Below are 8986 nucleotides of genomic sequence, written 5' to 3'. Positions count from 1 at the left end.
CTTCACTTGGCATAGCATCCTGCACATGTAGCAGGTATGATCCGTTCAACAGCAATAAGGATGGTAAATATATTACTTTCTAAAAGCTGTCTTTGGCATTAATTTGAACCACCTCAAGCTCACCCACTTGGATTGAAGTCTGATATCAATTGTTCCGGGGATGAGGTCCATGCCCTTGGATCATCACCCAACCCTGGAGTATTTAGAAGGGATCCCCCAGACACAGTCATTCAGCAGGAAGAAGCCCTGGTTGGCTCTGCTGTTTCTACTCTGTGAGCCAGAGCTGCTGCTTCGGGCCCTGCTCCCGACCCCCTTTCTGATATTACCATCCCACCGGGTCCCTCAGCTTCCTTGCCCAGCTCCCTACTCAAAGCTTGAGCTTCTCCACCGCCCCCCAGGTCCCTATTCCTCTATCGACCGAGCTCTTCCCCACCCTTGGACTCTCCTGGGGTCCGGCTGCTGCCCCTTTCCAACCCCCTGGATAGTTCTTTCTTAGACAATAAAATCTAATCTCAGTGATAGGAGATTTACAAATGATTATCACCTTCTGGAGGTAAAAATTTCCCAGGAATCTAAGAGGCCTGTTTATCATACAGGGAGGGGAAAATGTCTTTCATTCCTTCCTCAGGCATCCAGAACTACAAAAACAAACACAGTTGAGTCTCTATTGTAATCTACACATCTACATGTATGATGCTATATGTATCATGCATTTGTATCTCATTCTAACTAAAAAAAGAAAGAAAAAAAAAAAAAAAGAAGAGGAAGGGAGGTTCGCCTGCACTGTAATTATGTAGTCTCAGTCTCCCTAACAGTCTTAGAAATATCTTGAGGACAGATCCCCCCATTACAGATCTTGTATCCCCAAGATGGGTGCGTAAAAAATGCTGGATGAATGAATGAATGGCCTGTGGAAGTCAGAACTCTTAGTACAATATGTAGTTACTGGCCATGTTACAAGGCTTAAATACCAAGGCCTCTGTTTGGTGTTCTCTTTTACCAACAGAGAGCTCCTGATTTTCTGAGCGTGATAGCAGTTTTTCCTCCCAGACCGGGACAAGTTTGTTTGTATAATGCAGAGTGTTTGTACTGGAATCGTCTATCATATTTGGCCAGTTCTTTGCCAGCTTGTGAAGATTAGTACCCTAGTCAATCAGTAGACTTGACTTCCCTGATTCTAGGCAGTTATTAGTCAAAGTGTTAATAATTTAGCAAACACAGACTTATTTGAGAAAATTTTCACCCAGAGAAAACATTGGAAGACCATCTGTGTGAAAGAGCAGGGTGTTTATTTCCTTTTTTGTTTAAGTGTGTGTGTGGCGGTGTGTGTGTGTGTGTGTGTGTGTGTGTGTGTATGTTAAGTTCTGTTTTGAGTTTGCTCCATAAAAACCTTGGCTTCAGGGGTTAATAAAACTGACCAAATTAAATGTTTCCACCTGTGCTGAAAATGAACAACGAACGTTATTAGCACAACTGACCACTGCAAGTAGGGTCATTCCATTTCGGAAGACAGGCCACCAAAGGAGGGCTCCCTGGCACAATCTTCTTGGCTCTTCTGACTCAGGATCTCCTTCCCCTCCCTGGAAACAAAGGAAGGCCTCAAAACACACTCAGTTATCTCAATAGCAGACACATTGTTATCCTCGGTGAGAGAAATTTAATTCCAGTGATCTGTGTGTGGGAGCTCAAGGGACGCCAATCAAAACCCAGAAGGGTTTGAGGGGAAAATATCTAATAACCAGCAAATACTTATTTCTCCAAAACAAGTCATACCAAACACATGGGTTCTTTTTTTCTCCTTCCTGACTTAATTACTGATCTGAGGGATGGCTGGAATGCTGTGGGAAGCAATCAAACCTTGTACTATAATCAAAAATATTCTCCTGTCAATGCTGACACAGCCATGCTCAGGTTTGATGTGAGGTTGTCCCACCTGGGTGCCTGAAAGGAGAAGGGAGCACCCATGGGGGCTGGGAGGAGTGGCCTTCCCACAGAAGGGGCTATGTGAGAAATCAGTTCATGAGAACACTGTGTATCTGTCCCAGACAGAATTCAATGGGGAGGGAAGCCCTGGTTGGCTAGCTCAGTTGGTTAGAGCATCATCCTGATATCTAAGGCTGCAGGTTTGATCTCCGGTCAGGACACATACAAGAGGCAATCAATGAATGCATAAATAAGTGAAACAACAAATTAATGTCTCTCTCTTTCTCTCTCTCTCTCTCTCCCCCTCCCTCCCCCTTCCCTTCTCTCTCTCTCAAATCAAAATTTTTTGAATTTTTTTAATATGCTTTAGTGATTGTGCTGTTACAGTTGTCCCAATTTCTCCTCCCTTTGTTCCCCTCCACCCAGTGAACCCCCTCCCTCCAGTGGTCCTCCCCTCTTTAGTCCATGCTCATTGATTGTGCGTATAGTTCTTCTCAACATCTTCCTGTCTACTCCACTCCCTCCTACTATGCTTCTTAATTCCTGTACCAACTCCCTCCCTTTCCCCCCTTCCCCCTCCATGCTGACCTTCCCCCATAACGTTCCCCATACCTATAATTCTTTTCCCACTCTCATTGCCTACTTAGTTTTCCTTTGTTTCGGCTCCCTAGCTTCTGTTGTTGGTTGTTGTGATACAGTTTCCATTTAATGTTCATAGTTTTGATCCTCCTTCTCCTAAACAAGTCCGTTTAACATTTCATATAACAGTGGTTTGGATCTGATGAACTCCTTCAGTTTTACTTTGTCCCGGAAGCACTTTCTCTGCCCTTCTATTCTGAATGACAGCTTTGCTGGATAGAGTAATCGTGGCTGTAGGTTTTTGATTTTCATTACTTTGAATATTTCTTGCCAGTTCCTTCTTGCCTGCAGAGTTTCTTCTGAGAAATCAGCTGATAGTCTTGCTGGGACCCCTTTGTATGTAATTCTCTTCTTCTCTCTTGCTGCTTTTAAGATTCTCTCTTTATCCTTAATTTTTGACAATTTGATTATAATGTGTCTTGGTGTGGTTCTCCCTGGGTCCAGTTTTTTTTGGGACGCTCCGTGCCTCCCGGACCTGTAAGTCTATTTCCCTCCCCAGGTTAGGGAAGTTCTGCTTCATTATTTTTTCACATAATTTTTCAGTTTCTAGTTCTTCTTCACCTTCTGGCAGCCCTATGATTTGGATGTTGGCCTGTTTATAGCTGTCCCATAGGTTTCTGAGCCTCTCCTCATTTTCCTCACTTTTCATTTCGTCTTTCTGCACTGGTTAATTGTTTGTTCCTTTCCTATGTTCCGATTTGTTGATTTGATCCCTGGTTTTCTTTCCCTCACCACTTGTTTCATATGTGTTTTTGTTCATTTCAGCAGGACTAGCGTTCATTCCTTCCCTGTCTTGTTTAAGATCTGCTGTCAGATCTGTAAGCATTCGTATAACCAAAGCTCTGAACCGTGCCTCAGAAAGATTTCCTATCTGCTGATCAATTAAATTAGATATTTGCTGGCTGGTTAGTTGCATCACTGGGATCTTTATCATGATCCGTGCCATTCTGACAGTTTTGTGTTTATCTTTGCTTCCTGGGAGGGGCTGTCACACCTCCTATGCTATAGGCGGCAGAGCCCCGTGTAATCCTCACAACTGTGTGACCCTTCTCACCATGCTGTAGCGTTTTCTGCAGGGGTGGGGGTCCAAGATGGATTCCTGCCATTCACTCTCCACTGAGAGACTGGGAGCCTCCTCCTCCTCTGTCCCCACCCCCTTCAGGCCTCACAGTCCAAGGCAATGGGGTCTGCCTTCCCCAGCATTGGAATCACAAGCTGATGGGTTTGGTCTGCAGCTGAGGATGCCCCCCAGGCGCTTCTTGCCTCTTTTTAAATACGGGTGTCTGTGCTTACCGTGGTCCTGCCACCACCTCCAGCATAGCTTGACCTCTCCACCCCGGCTTTGCCCCTCCTATCCATCCGAACGAGCACCACTTGTTTATAACTTCATGCGTAGGACTTCCATGTAGCTTTATTTTCTGGAACTTCTGGTTATTTCTGGTTTTGCGGTAGTTGTATTCTTTCTTAGTTTGGAGGGAGACGGAGCGTGTCAGTCTAGGTCTCCATCTTGGCCAGAAGTCTACTCAAATCAATTTTTAAAAGTTGTGAAAACACATAAAAGAGTCCAACGGGGAGGGAATAAAGCAGAAAGGGGAAATGGAAAGTGGATGGGAACAAATGTGGTGGACTGATGCCTCTGTGCTGCAGAAATTCTCAGGGCTTCCTTACATGGCAAGGGAAGCAGGGAGGAAAATTCTTTATAATAACCTGGGCCATGCCACCTGAGCTAGAACTCAGGGAGGAAAATTCTTTATAATAACCTGGGCCATGTCACCTGAGCTAGAACTCTAGAAAGGGAAATGAAAGCGGAGGTGAGGAACTCCATCTAATCACTGATTAAACATCGTTATTGAGCTCTTGGCTAGATATGTCAGAGACTCTGCTGGGCACCAGGAATATTGTAAGTGAGATCTGGTTTTCACCCTCACGGAGCTTCTGGTGCTGTGAAAAAGGTGCGCACCAATCCATTAAGGCAACAAAGACAATCATGACCTTTGATATTCCACAATATTCTAGTCTCCTGGCACTGGCCGGGGCCTTGCCTCAGCCACCAAAGACAGATTCAGCTCCAACACATGAGGATGCTCCCTTTCCTCCCTCAACACCCCAGAAAAGCAAATGGTTGCAAATGAACAAACTTAAGTTCATTTTGGGGGAAGAAGGTGTCAGTGATTTATTTAAATAATGCTGCCGGTGACTGGCTGTACAACTTTTCTGAATATCAAGAATCTTAAAATGTTCATACCTTTTGCCCAGGGTTTCCACTTTACTTGGGATATCCTAAGAAAGTTTTAAAAATTAGAGTATTATATACAAGCATGCAGTGTTAATTATAACAAGAAAAAAAAATGCAACAAGTGTCCATGAAGCTGTCAACATTAAACACATCATGGTACATCCCTATGATGACAGAGTTCACAACAACTAAAAACAATGTTAGGAGCTGGTGCTCATGATTTAGTAAGTAAAAAACGTTGACACAAACTCATGTATATCATACAATACTCTTCAACCATATAAACATATGTGAGCAGAAAAATGAAAACATGCCGATTATTAAGGGATTTCTCTGTGGGACTTGGGATTATAGATGACTGTCATTTTCTTTACATGTTGTAAATTTTTCTCACTGGAAAGATATTACTTTTAAAATCTGAAAAGGGTTATTACCAGTGAGAAATAATAATTTCAGGCCTATAAGCCTCTGTGGTTGAGTTTTGATTTCTAAGTTTTTCTTGTTTTCCTGCCCAGCTCCCTCTTCTCTTTTGTTTCCATTTGAGGTAAGCAATTGGTTCTGTAAACTTTGAGGGGACTCCAGGCACCCCTCAAAAATAGCTACACACATGCACACACACCTGGCACCTCAGAAATAGCTACACACACACACACAGCTGGCACCCCTCAAAAATAGCAAACACACACACACACACCACACCATCCCCACACCACCACTGTACCCCGCAACCCAGCAGCAGCCGAGGCCCAGCAAGAGACTTTGGGCCTCAAGGGAAGCAAATAGCTCTGAGACTAGTGGGGGGTGGAGGAGGGCAGCACGGGAAGGGGAGTGATATGTTTGCTAGGGGTGGCAGCAAGCTAGGGCCTCTGGGGACTTTGCCTGGCACTTACTTTGTGCTGAAGACGGGCATTCCCAACAGCTACTGCATCCCCTTTCTTATCCTTCAAGGTAAATGAATTTTTGAAAATTTGGGGTAACCCAGAAGGCAGGAGTGTAACAGGGGAAGTCAGGGGGTGATACACAAAATCTGGCCAAGTTCTGGGCTAGGCGAAGCATGATACCCAATAGGTCATCACGGCTAACCAGTAACCAGCTTTGCTGGTAGGAAGAGGTGCAGCGAGGCCAGTTGTTCTGAGACCCTTTGTATGTTTCAGAAATCTCCTGGGTAATTGATGTTGGAGGTTTAGCCCCTGTTTGTGCACCAGTCAAAAATCTTGGGCAAGGACATAGTTTGGACAACGAAGCACATGCTTGGATGGAGTATTTTCTGCTTTTATTCCGTGCCAGTGAACACCAGAGTCTGCTTTTCAAGGAGTTCCAAATTCTAGCAGCGTGGGGGCGGGAGCAGAGCTGCAAACAAAGGCACACTCACCTGTGCTTCTGGCGCTGCCCACAATTGAGGGGAGCTGGGGTTGAGGGCCTCCAGGGGAGCTAAAGATAATTATTCAGAGGCGAGAGGAGAAGGGACCCGGCCCCAGGGGATCAGAAGGTTTACCATTAATTTCAAGGAAGGCAGAGCCTATATGGTACTTCTGAGGCAAGAGGTACACATAAGGAAGCAAAGGAGGAAAGATCTCTTCAGGGCTGAGTAGAAAGGCCTGAGGGGAAAACTTGGGACATTGTGTTGTCCCCCCTCAAGTATGTCCTCTCTTCTCCCTTGCCACCCTGTTCCAAAGGGTTTCTCTACTCAGGTAAACAGGGTTTATTTTCCACCCGTTTCCCATAAGGGACTGCAGGAAGACACAGACTGTCTTTATTTTATTTCATTAATTCACTGATTCATTCAAGACATATTCTGCTGACCTTCTTGCATCAGTAATTCCCAAACGTTTTTAATTAGCACACCACTTTAGGGGAGGCAAAACATCCCTTATTAAAAGCATGGCTTACCTCAGTGCTTCCCAGGCTTCTTCGTGGCACGGCGCAAGTCACGGCAAAGCATAATGAGCATGTGACATGAAGGATACACCGATTGTTTAAGGCTGCTCCAGGGCTGTGGGGTCCATCTCTCCTCTGCACACCCGTAACTCACATTTTGGCACACTGTTGGGCATTGCCAATCTGACACTTGGAGCCTAGCCACTGACAAAAAAAAAATCCCTAGAATAAATGTCATATTTTTACTAAAAGAATTCATTTAGAAAGGCATGCCTGTCAGCCACACTGGATGTCTTACATATTGTGAACACATTTTAAATTTATGTCCCGAATGAAACCTGGACATGTTAATATCGATGCTGACATCCTCATTACCAGTGTTATTCCTATGAAGTCGCTACCTGCCTGCACTGCCGGGACCACACCAAGAGCCATTGGCTAGAGGGAGCCTGTTCAGGGCCAAAGAAGACTCAGTGGTATCTATCAATCGATTCTAGCCTGTAGGGAGCATGAGGGCTCATTACCACTCATAACAATATCCTCCCCACCTAGCACAGGTTCTGAACTGAATGATAACAGGGCTGAAGAATCAGATAAATTGACCCCTGACTGGTGTGGGTAGGTTAATTGAGTGTCATCCCGCAAAACAAAAGTCGCCATTTCTATTCCAGGTCAGGGCACATGCCTGGGTTATGGGTTTGGTCCCGAGTTGGGGCGTTTGGGAGAGGCAATCGATGAATGTTTCTCTCCCTCTCTCTCTCCCTCCCTTCCCTGCTCTCTAAAATTAAATAAATGAACTCTTTCAATAAAAAATAAAGAAAAATATAAAGAATCAGATAAGTCGAGATGAACATATAGCTTTATCACTGATAAAGCCGGAATGGGAAAAATGTGGTTGACACCTACACCCACACAAGGCTTCCTGTTTTTTCCTCCCAGAATTAAACTTACTCGGTGTTCAGTAAAACAGCTGGATAACTGCAGGGCAAACACCCCAGGGAGTGCAGGAGGTCAGGAGAAGGATTAGAAAAAACTATTTTTCCCAGTACCATTCCCTCCCAGAGAAGTGAGCAGAAGTTTCTATTTAATGGGGCCAGGTAGGAATGCAGGATGATGAAAATAGCCCAGAGAGCCTTTGAGAGTTTAGAAAGCCTTTATTCTCAGGCAAATGCAGTTTGTTGGTCTGTCTTGGCTTCCTAGAAAACAGAGCTTGAGGCAAAGCCTAAGGGTTAATGTTTCACTGAAGAGACTGCAAACCCAGGGCTGCTAGAGAGAGGTAAAGTGGGAAAGGGGAGGAAGGAAAGCAAATTTAAGCTGGCTAGGGCCTCACAAGAAAATCCACATGGTTGCCGCTCGTTCACTTGGGATGTCTCCAAGGACTGGAAGAGTCAGTTGGCAAGAGAGAAGTAGGGCAAGCAGTTGGCAGCTCCGCCCAGTCCTCCACTCCCTTTTTGGTCAAAGTTTACCCCTTGAGTGTTCCTTCCATGCCTGGGTGGTTATGAGCCCCTCGGAGCAGGTGCTGGGCAGACAGAGGCTCCCGGAATTCACTGGGTTGGACTTGGTGCTGGAGCTCCAAGGGGTGGTTGAGACAGGGCCTGAGCAAGTTAGAACAGTGACAGCAGCTGGGACTGTAGGGCTACAGAAAGAAGCTGATGCTGCAGGGCAAGACCTGGCAAGACCTGGCAAGATTGCTTGGGAAGGGCTGGGGCTTGGCCAATCCAGGAAGATGTATAAACTGAGTCCGAAACACTAACATACTGTCTTGATTCTGAATTTGCTCAGGACCCTGATGATCTGGGAAATCAGATGACTGCAACTTTGGTAAGCACTGGTTTTAAAAAAGGATGTGAATTGAGAACTTTCTTGCTTTTTCTCTGCTTGATGAAATGAGGCAACTGTCTGCAATGACCCAGAGGCCTTACAAGTTAGAGCTGGGCCTGCAACTGTGCAAAAGGCCTGGATCATTGGCCCAACCATCAGCCCAAAACATGGCATTAGAACACTACCATCCCTGGCTGGTGTGGCTCAATGGATTGGGCGCCGGCCTGTGGACCAAAAGGTCACTGGTTTGATTCTCAGTCAGGGCACATGCCTGGGTTGCAGGCCATGTCCCCTGCTGGGGACATGCAAGAGGCAGCCTATCGATGTTTCCCCTCTCTTTCTTCCACTTTTCCTCTCTCTAAAAATAAATGAATAAAATAAAAAATTTAAAAAAATTTAGCTATGTTAAAAAGAAAGAACACTATCATTTTAATCTTTTTCAAGTTCTATTTGGTATTATTATTATTTTTTATTGAGATATAATTCACA

The sequence above is a fragment of the Furipterus horrens genome, unplaced genomic scaffold (genome assembly GCF_987537825.1).
Source record: "Furipterus horrens unplaced genomic scaffold, mFurHor1.1.pri manual_scaffold_9, whole genome shotgun sequence".
Lineage (NCBI taxonomy): Eukaryota > Metazoa > Chordata > Mammalia > Chiroptera > Furipteridae > Furipterus > Furipterus horrens.
Note: the sequence above shows the minus strand (reverse complement) of the source record.